The sequence below is a fragment of the Ambystoma mexicanum genome, chromosome 6p (assembly GCF_040938575.1).
Source record: "Ambystoma mexicanum isolate Mex_15411 chromosome 6p, UKY_AmexF1_1, whole genome shotgun sequence".
NCBI lineage: Eukaryota > Metazoa > Chordata > Amphibia > Caudata > Ambystomatidae > Ambystoma > Ambystoma mexicanum.
The window spans coordinates 818,137,055-818,163,627 of record NC_090935.1 but is presented as its reverse complement, the minus strand read 5'-3'; the positions used below and the strand labels follow the sequence as shown (position 1 = coordinate 818,163,627).

Here is a 26,573-nt window from a genome sequence, read left to right as displayed (position 1 = left end):
GAACAATCACAGAAAACAGAGGGTGCACAGACACTTGAATTTATTTCCTCACGTTAGTTGCCACCAATTTAGGCAATTTATGCCTTCAAGGGCTCTGAATTACCCAATTCAACCACAAGGTATCTTCTTATCTTTTTATTATTTGACAAGAATTGTGTCTGACCTCGCTGCTACATTAATCCTCATGACTGATGGTTGTTCTTTTTTATTTGTTTTGTTTATTTTCTCTCTCAATATCCCTTTCTCTACCAATTCAATGTGGTTTTACTTTCCCAAATGAATTACATGTTGAATGAATATCGAATCTTGATATGATATGTGCAGAATGCATGTTCTTTCCTTTACATTCGTTTTTTATTTCACTTAACCTGTTGCCTCTGACTGCCACCTAAGTGGGTGTGCTGTTTGGGTTCAATGTTATTCTTGTCTATTCTTGGATCATGCATGATTGAAACATTGTAATATTCTGTTGGATATATGTATGTAACATATCAGCCTCGGATGAAGAGCTATGTTTTAGCTCGAAACACGTGTCAGGCTGTCCCGATCTTTTGGAATAAATACCAGACCGCAGTTAATGCTTGCACTTTCCTGGCGCAGTGTGTCTGTGAACCCTCTGTTTTCTTTATTTAAACAAGTTATAAACTTTCATATTTGGTTGTGAAAAAAGAAGACACATTAAGCTCATCTCCCATCTTGCCATAGAGTACAGATTCCGATACTAGTCAGCATAGCGATATCTGATTCCAGTAAAGACACGGTAGGACTACCCCTGCCGCGCTTAGTAAATTCCTTTTACGAAAGAGTTGGATGTAGTGTGTTCCTCAAGCACATGTAAAGCTCATACCTTGCCTTAGTGATTAGTGTTATCTGAGGCACAGTCGTGAATACATCTGATTTGCATATGAGACATTCCACAAGAAAAGGCAACTGTCATAGGATCATTCATGGAAATGTCATTTATCGTCATTGTTGGTCTTTCATTGGTCTCAGTTAATCTTGTCGTTGAGATTGGATTGGTGCAGTTGTTCTCATCAAAGAATGATGATTGGCAAAGGGCAACAACTGATAGTACAAACCCCATATATCCAGACAATAATATCTGTTTCTTCTGTTTGAAGTTTAAAGGAGCTCGACATTTTCAAAGGTTTATCTGGAAAATGCTGTTAATTTTGTAAGGGTTTTAAGTATAGGGGGTTTGTAAGTGTAGGGGCCAAGGTTCACTTTTCTGTCTTGACCACAATGTGCATTTGTACTCCCTATACTGGCTAGTATGGGCATCTGTATTGTATGTTTTTACGTATTGCAAACTATGTTTAACCCATTATTTATGGCATTATCTGAACACTACTTCTAGTAATCGTATGTCAGCATACATATTGAGGTCTTCTGTTAAAGTTGACCAGGTTTTTGGAATCTTGTTACAAATGTTCTCTTTTCACTGAATGCTTGCCACTCTGTGAATTCTCCTTCCTGTCCTGTTGATAATACCTTCATTTAGTCATTACCTAGCCCTTTATGACTTGTCAATGAATTGTTTTTTTCAGCCTGTCGGATTATCTTGCATCTGTCTCATAAAAACTCTTGATTTTCATTCCTCAAGATAGTGTAACACTTTTCTATTGCTCATTTCTCACATTCTATCCAAAGTATTTTTCTGAATCACAGCATTCAGTAGCTCACCTCCCGGATGTACTAAAGAGATGACTTGTCATTTCATAATTCAGCAATTGCTGATGTGATTTATATTTCTCCTTTTCATACCGCAAAAAGTCACAGCAAGCCGGAAGGCCTATTGAATTTAGCTGTGCTTCAAAGAGAGCGAAGGGTTGTTCATTGTAATGCCAATCCCTGCCATGAAACCTCCGGGTAAAGCAAGTTGGAGGATTTGAGGTTGGCTGGATACCTTTAACCACCTCCCATCAAATAAGCTAATCTAAGCTTTTATTGGAGCTTTTCTCAGCGATCTAAAAACAATTTCCTTATCTGAATTTTGTTCCAATACGATTCCCACTCCTCTTCTATTATTTACTCAGTGGTGTGTGCTGAACAATTGGAATAGTTTTTCTTCTATAAGTGTCTGGCCCTTTGTCTCATCGTTGTATTGTAAGTGTCTACTGTGTACCGTACCCTGATGCCTGCGGGCTATGGCGCATGACAAACAAATAAAATAGATAAAAATGAAGAAGGTTTGAGTTGAGGTAGCTTCAAAATAGTCTGTCTCATTGAATTCCCTTGCTTCCTGGGATTCATGTTATGCCCCAACTTTAAATTAGTGTACTCCCTTAGAAGAAACCTTATACTCTATCACCATCCTCTACACTGTCACTGTAACCTGCCACATACATGTATTGCTCAATATAATTTGAAAAGAGTGGTCATATCAAGGCTGAATTTGTTGCTAAATTCTCAAGTTGTAACAGTGACAACATAAATGTTATAAGAAAAAGATGGTGCCCCGACTGGAGACTGTTGGGTAGGGTTATTCCCTCACGCTTTGCACACGTTTTTTGTTGTTGTTGTTGTTGTTGCAGTACCTTTCATAACGACTTCAACAACTTGAATGGAATCATTGTTTGTAGTCAAATTGTGGAGTTCTGATTTCGTTTTTCCAGAGCCTTCTTGTCTATAATGGTCTACTATTGTATGAACCTTGTCTATGACGACAATGCAAGTGGGCTTTACGTTGGCTGGCCTGCATGGAATCCGAGTTCTTTTTTTTATCCCTTTTTAATGTTAACATGAGATTGAGCCAGGGAAGTGAACGTTGTGACATATCTCCTTATTTTCTGTTGAATAAGGAAACAACTAGATAATGTCTGCCTCTGCATCATGCTCAATTCTTAATCTTTCTTGAAGAGGGAAACCTTAAGAGTTACGTATTAATTTAGTAATAATTGTAATGTTAGCATACCCCAAGAAGGACACAGCCAGGCATTCTTCCAAGAGTTATAATATCTTTATTAACAGCCGCTAAAATGCTACTTCATGGCAGTCATTACTTCCTTAGACCACATGTGCAACTGCTCTGCAGAAAAATATGAACTGCTCCTGCATCACTAGTAATATCTTTTTCTACTCACCTATAAAACAGACAAACATGGAGAGTTTGTTCTTTAGTTTGTGGAAAGCACCTAGACAACAGATCACTTTTAAGAGCTTCACCCGAGATAGCTATCCATTAATGGTACGATCGAGAGGGGTTTTCCTTACTTTCTCACTACTACTTCAACACATTCCACTGTAAATAAAATCTTTGAAATGGTGATGTATTATTCTTGATGAAGCAGCACTGCTCTGTGAGGCAGATACAATGATATATATACATAGAATTCCACAGGAATTGATTAATAGGAACAAATCATTGCCAGCCCTGCCCCCCCCACTTACACTATTATTTAGAACTATCTATATTCTACTTATGTTATGTTATTATGTTGTGACTTGTACCACGCGCCGTTGCCATTTTGTATGGTCTCCAAGTGCTGAGGCAGATCTGAAAAGGAACTGGCTTGGGGTGATTAGTTAGTATGGTTGAGAGGGAAAGCGCAATAGAGCTTTGATATGCTGCTGGTAGCTTCAGTTTGGAAAAAACAGTCACTGTGTCCTGGTATGGTTTTAGCTGATTGTCATTGTGTGATGTTTTGTGTGTGGTTGTATGCAGGTGTTTCATGTGCATGTTGGGTGTTGTGGAGAATTGGTAGAGTGCCTGCAGTTTGGGTGTTTTGTGGTGAAAACAAAAGATATGTTAAGACACCATTTTCTGACTGATAAGGTATTCATTTTACTCTTGTCTTTTTGGAGTATTTTCATTTAAGATTGAAGTTGACATTTGCTCGAACTTTAGCTTCTTTCTTTCACACTGGAATGAATCATATGCAATATTTTACCCATGTATCAGTAACCAGATATAGCAGCAGTGCTCCAGATAAGATTTTGAAGTGGAAGTAGTTCACGCACTGTTTTTGAAAGTTGTGAGTAAAATGATTCTTTTAGGGAGTACATTCCAAATGGGATAATTTTATAAATGAGCAAAAATGTTCAACTGCAAAACAGATTTTTTGGGTGTGATTATTTGCACCAAGTTATTCATGCACCTTAAAAGATACATTTCACCTCTTCATAGTTATTTTCACTTCTTCCTATAGTAATACATGAACGTCTGGTCGAAACACATCAATGGATTTTGTTTGGGTGAAAGCGGTGGCACAAGCCCCTATGTATTCATTTCCTATTTTTTATTGGGAGTATTTTTACTCCCTATTTCAATTTTTGGGGAGTATTTGCCTATTTTTAGGGAGTAAAAGTGGCTGATACACCCCTTATGTGTAAGACTGTATAACAGTACCTATTATTTGTGATTCAATTAGAGAAGATATGCATTTCTCAATTGTAAGCGTTGTGGCCCGTGCGGGGGTGGGAGATTTGTAGCAGGTTAGGTTATATATATGAATTCAATTAACCAAAACATGCATCATACAATGCTTAATATCAGAAGGATAAAACAAGGAATAGAAGTGACATATTGAGGCCAAAATAGAAGGAAAATGAAAAGTCTAATAAAATGTATTTGATTTATTACTAAATATAATCCACAAGCAAAAGTGATTAGAAATATTGTAGCTAAACACTGGTCTATCCTTAAAAGTGGTAAGGATCTTTGTGGACTAATAAGCCATTATCCATAGTTCACACTTTCGAAGGCACCAAACTTAAAACATGATAGCAATGAAAACCAGCGAAAAAAGGTTGGCTTTCCAACATTAAAAGGTCTAATTGCTTCAACAGATGTAATACATGCAAGATATGTGACTTAGTCATCCAAGAAGGCACTTGGCACATCGAACATCACAAATCCTGCCTAACACAGTATGTAATTTATGTAACACTTTGTCAATACAAATTGGCATACATTGGCTCTACTATCTGTGCTTTGAAAATTCAAATATTACAATACTTCAAAGCCATAAAGAATAATGATGTGAATTACCCATTGGCTATTAACGTCACAGAACAACACAAGAGTGATCCAAATGTATTGTCCTTCTTTGGCATTTTACATGTTCCAGAACATATTGGGAATGGACGCAGAATAATGAAGTGTTGACAATTGGAATCAGCATTAATTGTTGATTGTAATACTCTGGGACCTAATGGACACCATTTGGATGCTGAATTACATGTTTTTTAAATGATTGAAATTGCTTCATGAGATTACATGCATGGTTTGAAACAAAGACAATACAGCTAAAGAAAATATGTAGCCAGTGTTTAATCAGGCTCACTTGTGCATTCAATTGATGAATTGTATCACTCACAGATTCAACACTATTAGACATTAAAATGCCCACTTGGCTATCAATTTCACACCAGATGATATGATGAACATGTGTGCTTCATTATCATAATTTTGTATGGAGAAATGTTGCTCTCCCTTTAGGAATCCATAAACTCTTGAATTGTTGCGAGAAATTACATTTTTCTGAAAGATAGTAAAATAATCATTTTAGTAAATTGCACTTGCACCTTTTCAGAGGCTAGATTTGTACCACATTAATAAACGTTTAATAGTCTTTGCCTTCAGAAGTTTGGATAGCCCTTGTTTGAATTTGTATCCCACATTGTGTACCCTAAATTTAACACAAGATCATTTGCCATTCCATAGATTTCCATTAGATGGTACAGACCACTGAGCCACAACAAGATGGCAACTGTCTTTGTATTAACTATCTGACCTTGGTTGAAGATCCCACTATCCCAAGTTGGCTGCCTTTCAAGTTTCAGGTATCAATGGGCTTTATCAGTGAGCCTCGTGTTAACATTGAAACTTGTCTGACACAGCTCTGAGTAAGGGGCGGAACATGTGGCATTATGGAAGATTCGGGCGTTTGTTGCTCCTACTTCCATTTTTAAAATAGGGAGGCTCTGAATCTTAACCACAACAATATTGAACTTTGCACTTTAAGGAAACGAATGCAGGGCAATATTTTGCTACTTAAATTGTGCTGTTGAGTGAAAGCATTATTCTACTGATGGCATGTTTGTCAAAAGATGTCTAAGTCCCGAAATGTAATTTTGAACACTCATATATAATTATTGCACCTGTACAAGTTTGTATTTATACCATATTTGCATTTGTAACCACATGCTATTGACACTATATCTGCATTTGTAAGCATACTGTCGAACCAAGTCTTTCAAATGTAACTGTATTCTAAAGTTCAAGCGCCCAGATGCCTGAGGGTTAGGCGCGCTACGCTATATAAATATAATAAATGAATAAATGTTTGTTGCATCATTTTGTGGAATTGCCACGTCCATGCCTGGAGGCACCCACTGAAGACTCGGAGAAAAGATTTACCTGTGTGTGTGTGTTTGTGTATATATATATATATATATATATATATATATATATATATATATATATATTATATAAATAGGCAAACATTTTAGTTGCAGGGAAGTTAAGGTAAAAAAACGTTATGGTGAGAAGGCTAATGACATTACAAATCATATCACGGATGCCATCACTGGTGACAACACTAATTACATTGAATATAACTGATTACATCAAACATTGAATTCAACATATCATTTATAAGTTAGCTCAGGAAAAGTTTGATTACCCTAATAACAATTTAGGATGTGGACTTGGCCATGACAAAGGCTAGGGTCACAGGCCAGTACCAAAGACCATAGTCAGTGGTTGGTTACTGTTCAAAAATACTGAATGTGCATGGTTAAAAGACATGCCTAGTAGCCCATCACTGTTTTCAAATATACAGCGGGCAACATTGAAAGCTGTGGTCAGTGGCCATGGCTTAAGGCCATAGCTAGTGCCCATTATTATGTTAAAATATACTGTCCGCATAGCTCAAAACCATGGCCACTGGATAGTATTGTATTGAAGACCATGGCTAGTGACTGGTTACTGTATATAATATACAGTGGGCATGGCTGAAGGCCAAAGCTAGTGGCTGGTTAGTGTTGCATAATACACAGTGGGCACGGCCAAAGGCCATTGCTTATTGCTTTTTATTATTTAAAAATATACAATGAACATTGCACTACTGAAGTCAAAGGCCATGGCCAGTGGCTAATTTATATGTTAGAATATATAGTGGCCACAGCCAAGATTGTGGCCACTGGCCAGTATTGGGCTAAAGTCCATGGCTAGTGCCTGGCCAGTGTATATAATATACAGTGGGCACAGTTGAAAGCTGTACCACTGGTAAAGGCCAAAATCTATGGTGGGTACACTATTCGTTTTTTTAAATATTCAGTGCACATGGGTGATCGTTGTCACTACTGTCCATAACTCAAGGCCATGACTAGTGCCCATTCATGTGTTAACATATGTTTGGCCACGCACACTGACCTGAAGGCCCTGCTTAAGGCCAGTTATTGTTGTAATGTAATTATTGTTGTCACCAGGGATGGCACCAGTGTTGTGATTTGTAATGTCATAGGTGCTCTCATACAACATGTAATTAGTGATGTCATCAGTAATGTGATCTGTGATGTCATCATTGTGGACATAGGCTGCGCAACAGGGGATGCAAAGTTAAGGTGGCTTTAGCTGAATTTCAGTGGTTTTGTTGCATTACATTCTCACCCGAATGTCCCTGCAACTAAAGTGTTTTCCTTGAATTTCAAGGGTTTTTCTTGTTCCATACTCAAAGTTTCATATTTTTTATATTATTTGTAGATGCAGCTACAGCCGCAGCCAATGAATTGCAGGATTTTACGTGCACAGCTAACATGAGTAACGACTGGAATGCTTATATTCACATCTAAACTACTGCCCCTGTTAACAGTGTAACCACGGAAACAAACAATTTGGAGATTTGAATTACTGAAACTGCATACAATACATTACAATAGATATTGTAATATATTTTTGCAGTCTGTGGTAAATTTGATCTATTTTCGTAACTTAAAAGGTGGACGGAGAGAGGGCAATGGAATAGGGGAGGAAAAAACATAAGAATGAAACATCTAACAAAGGGAAATAAAATAAAAAGCAACATAATATATATTTATTTTATTTTTAGAAAAAAGGGGGGGGAAACTGCCACTTAAAATAAGAAATAGGAATTACAGGTATTCAGATATTCAGCAATTAACTTTCCCATTCCCAGGCTTCATCCCACAACGTTTTTTTCTTTTCTCAGTTCTGAAATGCTGGTGTGTCTTCAACCGAATAAATACACCATTAATACCCGGGATAAAGTGGATGAAAACCTCTGACAGATGCATGGCATCAGAAAGAAAAGAACCTAGGAATACCTCTTGCTCATCCAAGTGCTACTACTGGAGATAGGAGCACCACATCTGTAAACACTTAATGAAAAGCCTCCTCTGTGAACCTCTCTAGCATTTCTAATAACTCTTCAAATAGAATGTTCCAGTGCAGCCAGTGTTTGAAGACCCTGTCTGTTGCTGGCAGCAACTTTAATGCGGGAGGTTGATTCTGCACAACCACTGCTCACAGCTACCGTAAAGTTATCAGACCACATATAAGCCAAAAAAGACTGCCTTTCAGTATAGGCCAGACCATCTCGTGCAATTTCCAATACACATCATCCACATCATCCCAGGAGACTCGGCCCACAAGGTTTTTTGTAATTGATGTTCCCAAGCTTTCGGACAAAAGTTTAGAAGGGCCACGTCTTAGTGTTTTCATGAACAATGTTACACATATTCAAATGTCCAACTGGTGATGAAAATATATAATAACAAAATTGACAACTCTAGCTCAGGCTTCTTTGGGCACTGAGACAAATATCCATAACAGTGCCATAATCCCATCTAAGCAGACAGAAGAGGTACAGTAAGGAATCATCTCATGAGTTCGAGAGACCTTCACAACCTGCACAGTACTAGATCTAAAGAGAACCAAAATATCCCGACATGGGATCTGGAAGGCACGAAAGCGACCATTGATCACATATATGTCTTCAGGAACCTCTTACCAGCCACCCTTAATCTTGAGGTCAGGCGCACTACTAACAGCGACCACAATATACTCATCACAACCTGGGCAATACCAGCAAAAGAAACAAGCCAACAAATGGATCACCAGATCGAACTAGAGACCCAGGGCTCGAGGTTAAAACTTACCAGCACGGCAATAACGAAAATTAGATCACAATATCACAAAATGAAACGTGACACAATAGATCTACGAAGTCTAGCAATAATAGATTACTACCCACTGCTCCAACCATTTAAGCACATATGCCGGAAGAAAAATCGGAAACCTAACTTGCATTTACATAACAGGAACCAAATGCTGGTGGAAAGAAGCAGAACAATGAGACAAAAAAAAAATAATTGCTAAAAAAAAGCCTGACAGATAAAACCAAGGCCATTGCCGAAGAGGAGACTACACACTATTGGGTGAGACACTACAGACAAGTCTTATATCAAGAAGACTCGGAGACCATGCTCAGAACCTTATGTGGAAAAAGAACAAGAGACTTTTGGTCCCTAATCGACCTTGCAGGGACTGCCACTCAGGACGCTCTCTTAAACAAAATTGGAGAGTTTCGGTGGGTAGATAACTTTTCGGAGCTATTTAAGAAACCTGCAAGTGAAACAAGAACGAACACCTCTCTAAAAGACACCAAATGGAACCTTAATCATGACCGAGTTACAATAGAAGAAAAAATCAAGAAACTCAAACCATCGCGAGCTCCAGGGCCTGATGGTATAACCAACCTAATCTTAAAAATGAATCCAGAACTATGGGCACCACTGATATTAGACATATTCGACACCTGTGTAAGAACTCAGTCTATACCCCCATTGTGGAAAACCTCACACGTAGTTCCCTTCTACAAGAAGAACGAGAAGGACAACCCGGAAAACTATCGCCCTAAAGCACTGTTAGATGTGCTAGGCAAACTGTTTGGTTCTCTTCTCTTGAAAGAATTTCAATCATGGGCGAGCTCTGCAGAGCGTATGGACCCATATCAGTTAGGGTTCGTGAAACACTCAGGAACTCAGATAAACATCTTTGTGCTGAGCATTATGAAAGCAAAGATCTTGGAGGGCGGACCCAGATTATTCCTGGCATTTGTGGATTTAAGCCAAGCCTTCGATTGAGTGAACCGGGAAAAATGATGGGATAAGTTGTCTTCGTGAAGTTGTCCTGACTCAATTCTCGACCCAATCAAGAGTCTCTACTCTGATACATCACTGCGAGTGCACCTGAATGGTGCAGGCCAACTCTCTAAAGAAATACCAACCTCGTGTGGCATCAAACAGGGCTGCCCGAAGGCACCAGCCCTATAAATTGCCTACATGGGAGACATTGGTGAACACAAAACCACCATAAGAGCATTCCCTTCTATGTTGGGCAAGGAAAATATCAGCCGCCTACTCTAAGCAGACAACATTATCCTGCTCGACCAAACGGCTATTGGCCTCCAACGCCCTCGAAGCCTAGAGAAAACAACCTTGAAATTAACATCACAAAAACCAAAGTCATGATCATGGAGAAAACCCGGAAACACAAGGAAACTGGTTGCTGGTTTATCAAGGGGAAGAAGGTGAAAAAAGTAACATCTTTCACCTACTTGGAAATAACTGTGAATTGTAACCCCAAAGAAACAGCCATGCAAGAAACACTCTGGGCAAAAACAAAATGTTTAACCTCACAACTACTAAAAAAAATGGACAGAAAATATGGCCACTTCTCCCTCCTTCCTGCCATTAACTTCTACAAAGCAAAAGCCACTCCAGCAATGACCTATGGTACAGAAGCTATGCCGGCTATTCCGAACGGTATATGGCTAAGACTAGAAGGATTCCTCTGGAGTGAAACCTTGAACCTACCTACATCCACAGCTATGGCCTCAGTGAGGAGAGAACTGAGCTTGGTATCCTTAAAAGCAACAGTGCTTTTAAATGGGCTGATGCTCTTCCGCAAAACTCTCACTTCAAAACTCAAACTGTTTGAAATAATCAGAGATGAAATAAACAAAGAAACCAATGAGCTGTTGAAAGGGTGGATGCGAAAAAACCAAGACCTGCTCAAAGAGATTGGAAGCTCTGAAACAGAGCTCGAAGAAAACCCAAACAAAGTAAAATCATGATTAAAAACTTGCGATTGGATACAAACGCTGCAGGACGCGGAGAAAAACAAACTAACTTATCATCTCCAGCGGAACCTACAAAAGGTCAACATCACAGTAGAATAGCTTGCTAAATTCCCAAACAAAGGTATCAGGTCTACCTTCTTAAGAATCAGACTAAATCTGCTCAAAACCAACAAGATTCTAGTGACAAATGGAATATCAACCACTAACACATGCCGCTTTTGCAGGAGCCCCGATGCTGTGGAATCAGTAAGACACCTACTCCTGTCGTGCAAAGGCACAACTTCAAACAGACAAACCCACATGGGCCAGCTATTTAAAGGCGCTTACACCCTCGATGAAACACACTGGTGGAACCTCCTGTTGAGTGGCAAATCGACGAAACGAAAACAGTAATTGCAGTTGTGAATTTTTTCCAAAGCCTCGGACTAGAGACCAGGGCCACTGACTTTATACCCAATGGAATGATAAAATAACTGGAAAGGGAACTATGACACACAGACAAGGACTGAACATGAAGTCTTGTTCATAAAATGAAGAAACGCAACAAATAAAATAAATCTTACAAAAATTGTATTATCCAATTAAGCCAAGAATACAAAAAATATCAAAAAAAATATCACTTATTATGATTAATAACCAAGCTTTGAGACATAACATTTGAAGTCCCATGGCATAGAGCTTTGTTGCAGAATGTGCAAAGTACATCCTCTTCCTCGTTCATAGAACAGTGTTTTTTAACTTTAAAGAAGCACCAACTCTGAGCAGTGCTATTCATGTGAGTTGCTTTCTTCCTCAGTGGCAATTAATTCAGAAACCAAATGATAACATCAACACTGCTGGTATTCTCGTAATCAGACGTGTTGGAAATGTCCAACCAGGCAGGAATATGTAAAACAATAAAAATGACAACATGAAAAAGACAATGCCTCAAAGCATAAAAAAGTGAATATTAGAAGAGCAACGTCTTACTGTTTTTTTGCACAATATTAGACATATTCAAAAGTCGAACTGGTGAAGAGAATATAACATAATTAAAAAAATACAACTCTAAAAAGACAATGGGCCTCATTCTGTGTGCGGCAGTAAGGGGTTAATGGCGCCGGTAAGGATGCTGGTGCCGTTAACCCCTTACTGCTGCATTCCGAGGTCCTTTAGCGGAAGCCGCTAACGGAGCAGGGAGCTAATAACGGGCCCATATTAACGGGCCCGTTATTAGCTCCCTCCCCATTCCCATTGAGCCCTATGGGGGCTTGAATGGGAATGGGGATGGCTTCCATGAATGGAGAAATACTGCGTCCTCCAAGGTTTGAATGACCCGGTAAGTCCCCATTCAGGGAACCCGGACCCGAGTTTGGAGGCAGCAATGCCGCAAATAGCGGCATGGCTACCTACAAACTCGTAATGAGGCCCAATGTCACAAAAAATGAAGCCACCTCTCTGAAACTCTCTACCATTTCTTATAACTCTTCAAATAGAGTGCTCCAGATCACAAAACAGAGAGAAATAGTATTAGGGGAAAAGTGAGTAAAAACAATAAATAATTTTAGAGGTTTAGTGCCAAAAGCACTTGCAGTTACTGAAAACTCCTTTAATTAGCAAGTACAGAAAACAATGATAAATGTAAACTTCTTTTTTTGTGGTTGTGGTGATTATTCACAACTACAGACTTCTGCGCTCGCACTGTCCATAGACACAGCTAGACATTGCCACAAAAAATCAAGCCACCTCTATGAACCTCACTACCATTTCTAATAACTCTTCAAATAGAGTGTTCCAGTGCTTCCAGTGTTTAAAAACAACTCTGTTGCTAGCAGTACCTTTAATGGATGGAGATTGATAATGCACAACCACCACTCACAGATACAGTAAAGTTATAATACCACATATAAGTCAAAAAACACTGCAGCCCTGTACGGTCCAGACCATCTCATGCAATTTCCAATATGCATCATCCACATCATTCCGGAGAGTCACAACAAATAATTTATCATAATTAATGTTCCCTTTCTTTCTGACAGAACATTACCTGAGCCATCTCTTAGTATTTTCTTGCACAATGTTAGACATATTCAAATGTCCAACTGGTGATGAAAATAATAAGTAACAAAAATGACAACTCTAAAAAGACAATGACACAAAAAATAAATCATCTTTGAATGTCTCTAGCATTTGTAATGACTGTTCAAATGGAGTGCTCCAGTGCTACCAGTGTTTGAAAACTCTGGCTGTTGCTAGCAGCACCTTAAATGGGTGGGGGTTGATTCTGCACAATCACTGCTCACAGCTACAGCAAAGATATAACACCACATATAAGCCAAAAAAGACTGCCCTCCAGTATGGGCAAGACCATCTCGTGCAATTTCCAATACACATCATGCACATCATCCCTGGAGACTCGCCCCACATCCTTTAATATAACTGATGTTCCCAAGCTTTCTGACAAACCATTAGAAGGGCCACGACTGCTGTTTTCATGAACAATGTTATGCATATTGAAATGTCCAACTGGTGACGAAAATATAAAACAACAAAAATGAAACTCTAAAAAGACAATGCCACAAAAATGAAGGCACCTCTCTGGAATTTCAAATAGCTCTTCAAATAAAGACTGCCAATGCTGCAGATGTTTGGAAACTCTAGCTGTTGCTAGCAGCACCTTTAATAGGTGGAGGGTGATTATACACAACCACAGTTCACAGCTACAGTATAAATATAAAACTACATATAAGTCAAAAAAACACTGCAGCCCAGTATTGGCCACACCATCTCGTCCAATTTCCAATACCATCATCCAGATCATCGTAGGTCACTTGCACTAGATAATTTATCATAATTCATGTTTGACATTTTTTGTGACGAAACATTAAAAAAGCCACATCTTCATGTTTTCTAACTCAATGTGATTGTTACTGTCTATAATTTCTCCTACATTTTCAATATACTTTTTATTTGATTTGACTTCTTTTTCAACATTAATTAATAGTCATTTTAATTGTATTAATTAATCCAGGATTCATTTTGTGAGTAGTTGTTGTAGTGCTTCTTCTTTGATTAATTGTTCGTCATACTACAATAACTTCTTCACCGGTTTGAAAATATTTCAAATATTTTGAAACAATTGAAGATAAAACACACTTTAAAAATAATTGTGTTGGTTGCATAAACAATGTATAGTAGACAATCTATATGTTTTTGGTTACTAATATTTCTTCATTGAAATATTATTGTTAGTTTCATTTTACATATACATAAGAGTGAAGAGTGATGTGTATTTTTATGGTAAATGTATTCTTGAATTAGATATTTCAAACATGTAGCCCATTTTTGAATGAGCAGATTTTTATTTTTCAGAACACTTAGACATTACCACACGGATAAACTGGAACATGTAAAGTAGACACTATTGCCAAAATCAACGGCTCATTAAGTATTGGTGGCATCGCACTGGGGCAATCACTACTCGACATTCAGCCAGTTTCCATACCCATAACACATGAGCCCCAATCATTTCATTTATTGTAGTGCTCATGCAATTTCCAATACGCATCATCCACATTATTTCAGAAAACTTGCACCACATAATTGATCATAATTAATGTTCCCACGCTTTCACATACATGAAAGAACTATAAAGCTCCTTTAAGAAATATATTTTTTGCAACGCATACTTATGTCTGTCATCAGCAGTTCATGCCAGGGATGGAAATCATCATTCAATTGCCTATACCATAAGGCTCCACCATGACACCAGCCGAACCAAACAACCCCTATTATTCACTGCACCTACCCTGCATCCTAGTTCACTGTCCACTAAACCATAATAATGTAACCAATGGCCACTGCTCATGGCTTGCAGACATGGTATGTCTCCAAATCCATGGAGCATAGGCATCGGCCATGCCACATTCCCCAATAAGCAAATCAGAGTACACATTTGCTATTGCTGAGGGTCAGGCCCACTACTAGACACCAAATGTATATCACTAGTTTTACTTCCTACATTCTAACACTTTGGAAAAATAAAACACAACACATATTTCCAAAAACATGCCTGCAGGTCCTTGCTAATGCTCGTTGCAGAAGTTTGTTGGAATCTAGTCCACCAATTCAGGCTGTAACCACAAGCTAAATTTGTTTTCCCATTCAAACATATTGCTTCGGCCATGCTGCATGCCACACTAAGCAAATTATAGTACACATTTCTCCTTGCTAACACCCATACCCATTGTTCAGTCACCAGTCACTTTGTTGTGTATTTACTATTTATACTTTAAAAAAACAACACAGGACATATTTGCAAAACCATGCTTTCCAGTTCTTGCTGACCCTCCTCAGACATATTTGCTGCAATCCGATCCAGCACTGAACCTGTACCCACAAGTGCATGTTTTTCCCTTTCAAACCTATCCCAATTTCAAGAAACCTTACCAAATAGCCTGTCCCTGGTGCACATGGCCACTTTAACCCCATTGGTCATCCCTCTGGGTCATGGCCATTATAAAGATTGTCCGGGTCATGACTTTATGCCATGACTCAGACAATCTGGCCACTGCCCATGGCCACAGGTTATACCTCAGTCACCACAGATATATCACTATTTTTGGTACCTACATTTTGACACATGTCAAAAAATTATCATGCTTTCAGGTCCTTGCCAATGCTCCTTAAAGGACTTTTCTGCAAATCCGGCCATGTTTCTTTTTCAAAACTGTCAAAATGTACGTACATACAATAGTCATATGACTTAACCCCCACTTCACAAAATCCATTCAGGCTTTGCATACACATTCAAGATTGGGTCTATAATCTTTCTGAAAACCTTTGTCTACATTTGTCAAATGGCAAAAAATTATAAACCAAAATGTTGAGACCCCCCTCTAATGTTGCCCTCTCTTCAAAAGATCCCACCAAACTTTGCAAAAACATTTATATCTAGATCTAACATCGTTTTGCAAACTTGTCTGCAAATTTGTCAAATGGCACCACATGTATAAGCCTTTACAATATTTTGGGACACCCCCTCTAATTTTGTTCCCTCTTGACTAAACAACACCACACTTTGGAAAACCATTCAGAATCAGGTCAAGAATGAAATTCCTGAATTTGATTCAGTCTCATTGAGTGGCACCAAAGTTGTAAGGCATCCAAGAACTGCTTTTCACCAACACTGTAATACAAAAATAAGCATATATGCACCCGGAAATCTAAGATGTTCGTGGACATCACAGGACCGTCCGGGACTGTGTACCCATTAAACTGCCATAGGCAGCTGCCAGTATTTCTGTAGCAAATAACAGTAAAACAACAAAAACATTAAAACAAAAACAGTGTTTCCTATTTAAACCTGTTGCACATGTAAACTTCAAATAAAAGATCCCAACACTTTACAACCTCTCATTCTGGTACTAAAATAGCATTGCCTAACACATACTGCGTTTTACATAATAGGAGTTAGCATAGCAAGACGCCCAAAGCCAATGGAACATTGCCCCGTCTGATAGTACCCCAAAGTCTTTATTGAAGCCCCCGCAGTAGTCAGAACATTTAACTATGGGCACAACACATCTCACACCACACCAGCAAAAAAGAAAATACATTTTTAAAACAAACACATTTTTATATCACCCCAAAAATCACTTTAACACACACCATCCATGATTAAAAAAGCATTGTAGATAAAATCACATTTCTACTACTCTGTGATAAATATTTTATTTTGAAAACAACAAGCATACTTCATGATTGTATATAATGCACCTCACTAAAATTCAATGTCTTTCCTAATGAACAACTTCAATGATTATTCCCACCCATTTCTACATATACTGCAACAACACTTCATTGTTAACAAATACAGTAAAAAACTATGAAAACAACAGAGCCCCATTATGAACATATCATCTAATCAAACTTTCAACACAACAATGCCCAACAGCTGATTAATGCCAATCATATTTTATCACAGGTAACATGAACTGCAGTGTGAGTTCTGCAGTGAAAATGAGAAAAGTAGACAAAAGGCGAGTTTCATCCTATCCAAAATCAAAACAACAAAAGGAGGACTATATTGTAATACAACTAATAAAATGGTCCACATGTTCGCTGCAACTTATCACAATGAAGTACACATTAACAACTTTAACACTACCCAATTACAAACACCAAAAACATACAAACCCTGCTGGGTATCAAACGTAGCCGCGAATATTGAACAAAACTACAAAACTCACTTGTAGCCGCTGGTACACGTACATTTTTCTGCAAGCCCCAAGTCAAACTAAATTGGTCCTAGAAACATTCAAATCAAATAAGTGACCAACCAAGTACATGAAATAACATACACAAATACAAATCTGTACTGTATCATCCACATACAAGTATGATTATTGCACAGGAAATTTATATTTATAGACGCGACTTTAAAGATACGCCAGGCTCCAGCCGCAACAAATGAAAGTGATGTAGTATTGGTGTGCCTATGCATGTGATTTTTATAGACGCGGCTATACAGGAGTCCCTCTAGGATATCTGCTAATAGCTGCGGCTATGCGCAAAAAACCTTGAATTTAAAATGCATTTCCACTGCACCAACATGCCGCCCCAACCCAACATTTCGAAAAGTAGCGACTACCACATGTCCACAAACACACAATGTCTCACTTGCTCTAATATTGCTGTGAGTGCAACGGGGAGGATTTTACACGCGACTAGCAGTGCTGCGCGCTGGTCGACTGTTTGATAGCTGCAAATACTAACAATAGCACCATCCACCAACTCATACAAACTGCTAGAAATACAAAGTAGGAATCATTTTCCTGGAAACTGTAGGGTATTTTGTGGAGATTTGGGGCCTGACAGTATTTTATTACCGCCGAAAAATAACTTAGCAACAATCACTCCTTGTATTCAGATTGGGCCATGTACAACAATAATACAATGGACATGCATTATTTCAGCACCCAGACATGCATATTTGGTATGCGTGGATGGTATGCGTGGTTGGTGGTATTTTGGTGAGCATAATTCCCTTGTTTTATTTGTGGCCCCAATGTCCAGAATCCCTTATCTTTGCTTAGATTTTTCATGTAATCACTAGAGAGACCTCAGACCTACATTTCAGGAATACCACATTTTCAGTGTTAGTGTTAGTGTGCCACCATGGGCGATCTCACTGACTTATTTACGACAGAGAGCTATATGTGGTAATTTTGTGGTAATTTCCACTACCTTATATACGGTAGGGAACTATGCCCAGAGAGTCCCTCTTCCCGTTGGCTCATGTACCTCCAACGAGCTATGCTACAAACAGTCACTCACAACTGTCCATACTGAATATGATCATGCACACATCTGTCTTAAAATGACAATTGCACTGTTTAAAAATCTCCCCACATCATCAGCACTGTATTGGTAAATATAAAACACACCACCCGTCTGCTTTCAAATATTTTTCTGTATTATAAAAGTTGCATTTAAACACGACCTCACTCTTTACAGAAATAAATAAAATAGCACAGTAACAGCATTGTCTGTGATACACTGAAAAGAGAGTGGCAGAGAAAAGAACTCAATTTGCAACATTAACATGTGATTAAGGCACAGGAATCTCCTTTCCTACACTGACTGAATATTCTCGTACACACCCAGCTCCCACACTTATGTAATTACCTGTTCAGCCCGAGTTTTCTTCAGCTGTTCTCTTTCTGAATGTGGCTCCCTTGAAGATTAATCCCAGTGAAAACGAACGCCTTTCGTTCTCAAACCGGGGTCATTTCCTGGAACTCTCAGCTTTTTCAGCAGAAATGCTCCAACCAGGAAAAAACAGGTCCTTCTCCCAGCTCTCCAAATCTCCACTGTCCTCCCTCTCTCTTCAAACTCGCCCCAGCAAAACCCTAATCACTGCCTCTAGCATGATACTTGCTATGATGCTGCTCCAATCAGAATCAATCATGCCATCTCCTCCCTCTCTACACAATGGCTCATTTTTATAGTAATACTTTGTAACCAACTGATTTCCTGTTCTTTCGAGCCCTTTTGCTTCCTGTAGTTATGTGGACAGAGCAGCAGAGAAAACGGAAAAAAAAATGAATGTGCGTTTAAAAGTTCACTTTCAGAGTAGGCCTATTTCTGCAGGGGAGACACATTTTTATTAGTGGGTTATGTTACATTCAGTTTTATTAGTCAGGTTATTTATGAGTAATGTTAGTTATTAATTTTCAAATGTGTCTCTTGCACCATAGGCATTTAAGGTGAAAAATAGTGTGCATTTTTGAATGTGCACATGTGCTTTTAACTGTAAAAATAGATTTGCATCTTATATGTTAAAATCGTTTTTGACTGAATAGCCTGTCTTTCCTTGTTAATCTGGTAACACATATAGCAATGCACCGCACCCTTGTGGTGGTGCTGCATAAAAAAAATTGCTACCTGTGCAGTAGTGCTGTACTCTGTGCTGTAACACGCCAAATATCCTTACATACCCTCCTTTTGTTTTTAGAACTTGGCTACAATCCAAGCCAATTCCTAAAAACAACTTGTTCTTTCTTTTTTCTTTTAAAATGCATGTGTATTGGGATATCTTTCTCTTCCTGACGTAGCTAGTAAAATCAGTAACATTTTCATTTTTACTGATAGCACAATCAACCATCCACTCATGATCAGCACCAGGATAGCCAAACCCACTATTGAGCATTCCCCCCAGGTCCCCCAATTAAATCTTTCCACTTCTATTATCCCCAGATTACTAATTGTAATATTGTTTTTTCTCAAATTCATTTTTATAACATGTCTTTCTTTGTGATTCAATAAATATTCCACATCCGGGTCTATTGGAAAAGTATCCCTTTGAAAAAAATCGATATTTTCCACTTGGCTTTCCCAAACATCATTTGTTACATGAAACAATGTTAACCCCCCAATTGACACAATTGTATCCTTTGGAACCTGTAAATAAAAAACATTATATTTCACCTGTTTAACCACGTATGTTCCATGGTTTAAATGTACTACCGTCATGTTCTTTAAACAGGTGCTGATCAACCATTTACCTCTGACCATCTTAGCCTGTGCCATTTCTTCACTCCCCATATTGCTAATAATCACTTCACATCCCTCTGATATACTTGGGTCAGATTTCAAACCACAAATAGCATCTGTGGCATCAGGAACAAACGGTTTACCTGGACACATATAATTTTGTTCTTTAAATTTTACACATGTTTCCAGGCTTGGTATTAAATAAACTTCAGGTTCCCATGACTGAAATGCCACCACTTCTGGAGTCTTAATCTTAATAAATTTGTCCTCTTGCCAAAATCCCACGTTGTGTACCCACTTCGTTTGATAAATAAGTTCAGGGGCTACATATGGGATGCATAGCAAAAATCCGACCTCTAGTCTTTCCAAGTCCACATATAACGGCATTGCATTACCCATTTCGAATGCAATTTTTACCTGTATTATATCAATTTCCCTCCTAGTCAATCTTTCTATCATTTGACGAATAATATCCTGCGAAACAAAATACAAGGGCATATGTCCTTGAATCAATTGTGAAACTGCAGTTTGAACTTCTCTCATATAATTCGTTAATAGTCTATCAACAGGACTCATTATGTTCAATATTTCATTTAAAGTTCTGTCATGCTTAAGTATTATTTTAGTCGCCCGTTGCATTACATCCGCTTGTTCATTTAGAATGATTGCAGTTTCATTTATGAATCTTACTTGTTCATCCAGTCCCCCTCTAATTCCATCTAATGTTTTTTGTATTATTTCTAGGACAATACTCAGTTGTTGCGCTTTAGTACTCAGTGTTCCTACCGAAATAGAATTGGCTGTTGATATTGTGGTACCTATTATTGCTCCAACTATAGACATTACCATTGATATCGCAAGCATCACCGCACCTCTCTTTCCTCTCTTCTTCTTAATGTCTGCTGAATTCACGAATGTTTTTTCCAATTGCATTAATATATCTCTTATTGACTGCTTAGTGTCCTCTTTTCTTATTTTCAGCCACTCTTTAGTCTGTTCAATCTTAATTCCAGTATTGTTCAAGTGTTTTTCAATCAAAATCTCAGGATTCAATGGTATGTATATATTTTGGAAAATCATCCTTCTATCACTCATGATGAATCCTGGTGCCTCTTCCACCGCGATACCAGATGCTGGTCCAGGTTCAATGACAACCTGTGCTTCTGAATTCTTGAAGATCCCTCCAAATATCATCATTAACCATATCATCGGTATCATCTTCAATGCTGATCGCTTTGCAGCCTTGGTCTTCACCCCTCTTTGGGGCTTTCCCGGAATCCGTCCACGTGGGCTCCAGGACTCCATCGTCTCCCGTGGGCTCTGATCCTGGAACCTCCGACCAAATAATGTTAATTTTCTAAATCAAATAGAAAATAAACAAATTAAGTACATAGCACCATACTAACTTCACCCTTTTGCCAAAAATAAAACACGCTTGGTAAAAATATTTCGTTTTTTTTTTTTTTTTCTTTCTGAAATTAAACACAAGTTAAAAGAAAACAAGCACATATAAAACAGCATTCAATATTTAATACATTTTCTCTCTGCACACCAACCATGAGCTTCCATTATATATTTATTTATTTATTTATTTTATATTATATATTTTTACATATATTACAGTGTTTATGTGCCATCATAACAATCAACTTTTTAACTTCTTTGTCACTGCCTCCTGATTGTACCTATTTATTTTCTCTTTTTGTGTTCATGGGACTTTATCTGTTTCTACATGCTCAAGCTGCCTGATCTCATGTCTGGGATGGCATGGTTTGATTTGATTTACATGGACAAACTGCTCTATTGCTGTTTCACCTTCATTTTTCAAAATTTTATAAACTACAGGAGAGACCTTATCTATAATTCGAAATGGCCCCTGCCAGGCTGCTAGAAATTTAGAATTTTTCTGTTTACTTTTTCCAAAATGAAACTTGTACACCTGATCCCCTACACTGTATTCCTTTACTGATGTCTTTTTGTCATAATAAGATTTTGCACTGTCAGCAGCTCTTTCCAGATTTCTCTGCACAAAAGCAAATGCATGTTGCAAATGCCTCCTCAGTTCATCAATATATTCATGAACTGTGGATGCACTCACAAGTGTCTGCTCCTGTGTTCTGTATATTAGGTGTTGTGGTAACACCATTTTCCTACCTGTCAAGACCTCATGGGGGCTAACACCTGTTGCTTTGGCAGGAGTTGACCTGATTGCCATCAAAACCAACGGTAAACGTAAATCCCAGCTGGAACCTGCTTCTGCCACAAATTTCTTTAAAATATCCACAACAGACCTATTGCTTCTTTCAACTGTACCTGAAGACGCCGCCCGATATGCGATATGTAGTTTCCTTTTCACACCTAGTATTTGCCATACCTTACTCATTAGAATACTTGTGAAATGACTTCCTCTGTCTGACTCAATTCTTTGTGGCAACCCAAACCTTGAGAACACATGGTTCACCAGCAATGTGGCTGCTGTTTGCGCACTACAATCTGGTGCAGGAATGCATTCAATCCACTTCGACATCAAACATACCACACTCAAAATATAACGGTGTCCCCTGCTCGATCGACCTTTTTAAAGGACCTACATAGTCTATTTGCAAATCTGACCATGGGAGAGTTAGGCCTCTTTTCATCAATGGTGCTCTATGCATTGGTGAAGCAGGTTTAAATTGGGCGCATACTAGACATCCTCTAGTATATAATTCCACATCTTGGGACATATGTGGCCAGTAAGCATAATCTTTTAGTATTTCTAATGTTTTTTGTGAACCTCTATGGCCTGCAGTTATGGCATCATGTGCATGGTGTAGCATTAGTCCTCTGAATGAAAGGGGTACTACCCACTGTATTTGTCCTGTTATGGACTCTCTAATCATGAGTCCATCCTGTAATCTAATTCGTGTTTTGTTCTTTAATAGCACCCTCAACTCTTCTTTTCCCATACAATCATTTTCTGTTAAAGGATTTTGTTCGGGATCTATCAAATGATTATAATAGATTCCCAAAATTTGATCATTCTTTTGTGCCTCAATCAAATCTTGGTCTGGCGTGTCATGACTCCACTGCACCACCGGTTGATCTACCTCCTTTGGTGCTTTAGAACGTGTGACTGCATCAATTTGTATTTCACCCATTAAATTATCAATAGCTAGCAATTCTCCCATCACAGCCCCAATCTTAGCCAGGTGGTCTGCCTTATCATTTCCCTCCTTATCCTCTCCTGGTGTTTTTAAATGCCCACGAATTTTTCTCCAGTATATTGTTAACTTATTCTCTGACACCAATTTGTCTATGGCTTGTATCATTTTTCCATGCTTAAGTGGCTTTTTGTTATATGTAACCACGCCTCTTGCTTTCCAACCAGGCAAATACTCCACAAAGCTATTCCCTGCATAGTCAGAATCAGTCACCAGGACAATTTCACTGAACTTTTTATCAACTGCAGTAGCAATTGCTTTATAAATGGCTGCCAATTCCGCCACCTGATGGCTCCTATCTCCAATCCTCATCCCTATACTGGGGACACCTTCACATTTCAACCAGACATTTCCTATTCCTGCCACTAACTGTTTATTACTGTCATTTTCAATGTGAAAAGCACAACCATCCACATATACAGTTGGCAAATCCTTGCATGTTTTTTCATCAAAAGCTTTGTGTGGTGATTGTTCAAATTCCTGCAAACTAGTTTCTACTTCCATTTCATTTGGTATTTGTTCAGCTGCATAGTCATGTAAGTCAGCTAACCCTTGAGCAATTGGGTTCTTTTTATTTTGTCCATATCTCACTTCTACGGGAAAACCTTGTAATGCCAGCGTCCATGAAGTGATTCTGGATTGCGCTAGATTACCTGATCTAATTCTTTTACTCTCTAAAAATTGCAAAGGTTGATGATTTGTTTCAATAATTACCTTTTCTCCCTGAACAATGGGGCGGAAATGTTGTAGCGCCCACACAGTGGTTAATAGGGCCTTTTCACATTCATTAAATTTCATTTCAACTTGGGAAAATGCCTTACTTGCATATGCAATGGTTTTGTGATTCAAATCGTGTTTTTGTGATAACACTGCTGACATACAATGTTCAGAAAAACCTATTTCTATAAAGAAATCCCTGTCCTTTATGGGGTATGCTAAACATGGTGCCTTTACAAGACATTCCTTTAATCTAGCCACTGCATCAGACTGCTCTTTTTCCCATTTCCAGGGAGTATTCAGTTTAAGCAGTTTAGTCAATGGTTGAGTGATTTCTGCATAATTTTCAATGAACTTTCTGTTATAGCCTGTCATCCCTAATAAACTTTTTACTCCTTTCACATTTTTAGGATCTTTTAATCTTTGTATGGCCTCTATTTTCTTCTTTTGTGGATTTAGCCCATGTTCAGTCACTTCATGCCCTAGAAAGTTCACTTTTTTCTTGCACCATTATGCTTTTTGCAAAGATACTTTGGCGCCTGCTTTCTGCAATTGGCCAAGTACATGTCTTATTTCATCAAAATGGCTTTTCAGGCTTTCATTTTTTATCAGGACATCGTCCACATAAACTATTGTTCCTCTTTCCGCTGCATCCGGCATGGCCTTTCTCAAAAATATGCCAAATTCACTCCCACTATTGATGTACCCGAACGGAGCTCTAAGCCAGGCATATTGAGTCCTGTCAAATGTAAAGGAAAATAAATGTTGTATCTCCTCTGCCAATGGCACGCACCAATATCCAGAGGTGAGATCTAATGTGGTAAATACATTTGAACCATGTACCTGAGCTAGGCCCTGATCAATGAATGGCAGTGGCCATCTAGATACTGGTACTCTTTTATTTAACTCTCTCAAGTCTGCACACAGCCGCCACTGACCATTTGGCTTTAACACACCTAAAATAGGTGTATTGGATGTGCTATGAATGGGCCTGATGATTCCCCGCGATTCCAAATTTTTAATAATCTCTGCCAATGATTCTAAACATGCCAGCGGTAGTCTATACTGGCGTACAAACACTGGATTTCTGCTACACCCTTCTGGTAGTGTGGCCACATGTAAATCAGTTAAACCACAATCATAAGCATCTTTTGCAAATACATCCTTAAACTCCATAAATATCTCCCTCAGATTGTCCCTCTCTTCATTGCTTTCACACGCATTCGCTAAGGAGATCTGTTCTTCTACCATTTTGGAAAATTCTGGAAAATCTTCTGGTAAGGGAATCTCGGCGCTTTCCTCTAACTGTGTGGCTGTGTCTTTTTGTAAAGCTGCCACTTTTAAATATTTTGGCATATCAGCTTCCACTTCAATGGGCTGATTTTCTGTTTCATTTTCATTTAAATTAAATATTATGCAATCCTCTTGATGGCAGCTCACTGTCTCATTTGAATCATAAGGATACACAGAATGAATTTTAAATATTCCTTTGGGCTGAGAGTCCAGGTGTTCTGGTAACTCACCCTTGGCATCTACATACTTTTCAGGAATATTTCCAATCACCATGTTATTTAAATCTGCCGTATAATGTTATTTTTATATGGCCATTCCTAATGGGGAGTTTTCCTCTAAATGAATATCCTGACAACCTTTATTATTTACCTATTATTTTTACAGATCCTTCACCAATATCTACCAATGGAATGTATTCATAATCCAGGCCTTGCTGTTTTATGGATTCATTCAGGCATACAAATGCATCAGAGCCTTTCATCTGCTGTCCATTTTTGCATTTCAGTGTTATTGCAAACTGTTTTGTAAATGCAGGAATAATAGTATCTTTCCTCATTTGTAATTCGATTGCATAAGGAACCAGTTGTGCACAATGATAAGCCCTTCTTTTGTCTTCAAATTCAGGTGCCGGACCACCTAGGCGTGACCATATTTTTTGATTAAGGAAATCTAACACCATACACATTCTGTGCATGATGTCATTTCCCATGTAAAATTCATTTTGTGCTCCACTCACTATCCATACATTATGGTAAATTGTTTTCTGCCCAATGCTAATTTTAAGCATGCATCTGCCTGCAATTCGGTTTTCAAAGTCTGGACTGTCCAAGCCAGAAACATATTGGTTTTTAATCCTAAATCTCGGGATTTCTTCCCTTTCCATTATTTTTTGCAACAATTTCTCATTAATGAAACTCCTTTCATGTTCAAGCGCTAAAGTGGCTTTTATTGTTTTAAAATAGTCATTTATACCAACATGAACCCATGGTTGCTCATCTCCCATGTGTATTTCTGCCAGAGTGGTAATGTGTTTTTCTGAATCTGTTTTAGGAGCAATATTCTGTTTGTATGTTTTCTCTTTTAAATAAAAACGTAATGTGTGCTCATCTATGGCAGTCTGCCAATTTTTCCTTGGGTCCAAGTATATTTGTACAGGTAGTTTTTCATTGTCGCTCTGCATTTTGTCTTGACACATTAATATAACAGTGACACTAGG

General features: G+C 38.3%; 1 long non-coding RNA gene across 1 annotated transcript in view; it reads right to left on the bottom strand.

Annotated features, from left to right (window-relative positions):
* Positions 1 to 4,636: 4,636 nt before the first annotated feature.
* LOC138510041 (uncharacterized) overlaps positions 4,637 to 26,573 on the bottom strand; it is a 502,670-nt gene continuing 480,733 nt past the window's right edge. The window contains exon 4 of the long non-coding RNA XR_011280302.1: positions 4,637 to 5,482. This is a non-coding gene — a long non-coding RNA (uncharacterized lncRNA). The remainder of the gene's footprint in view (positions 5,483 to 26,573) is intronic.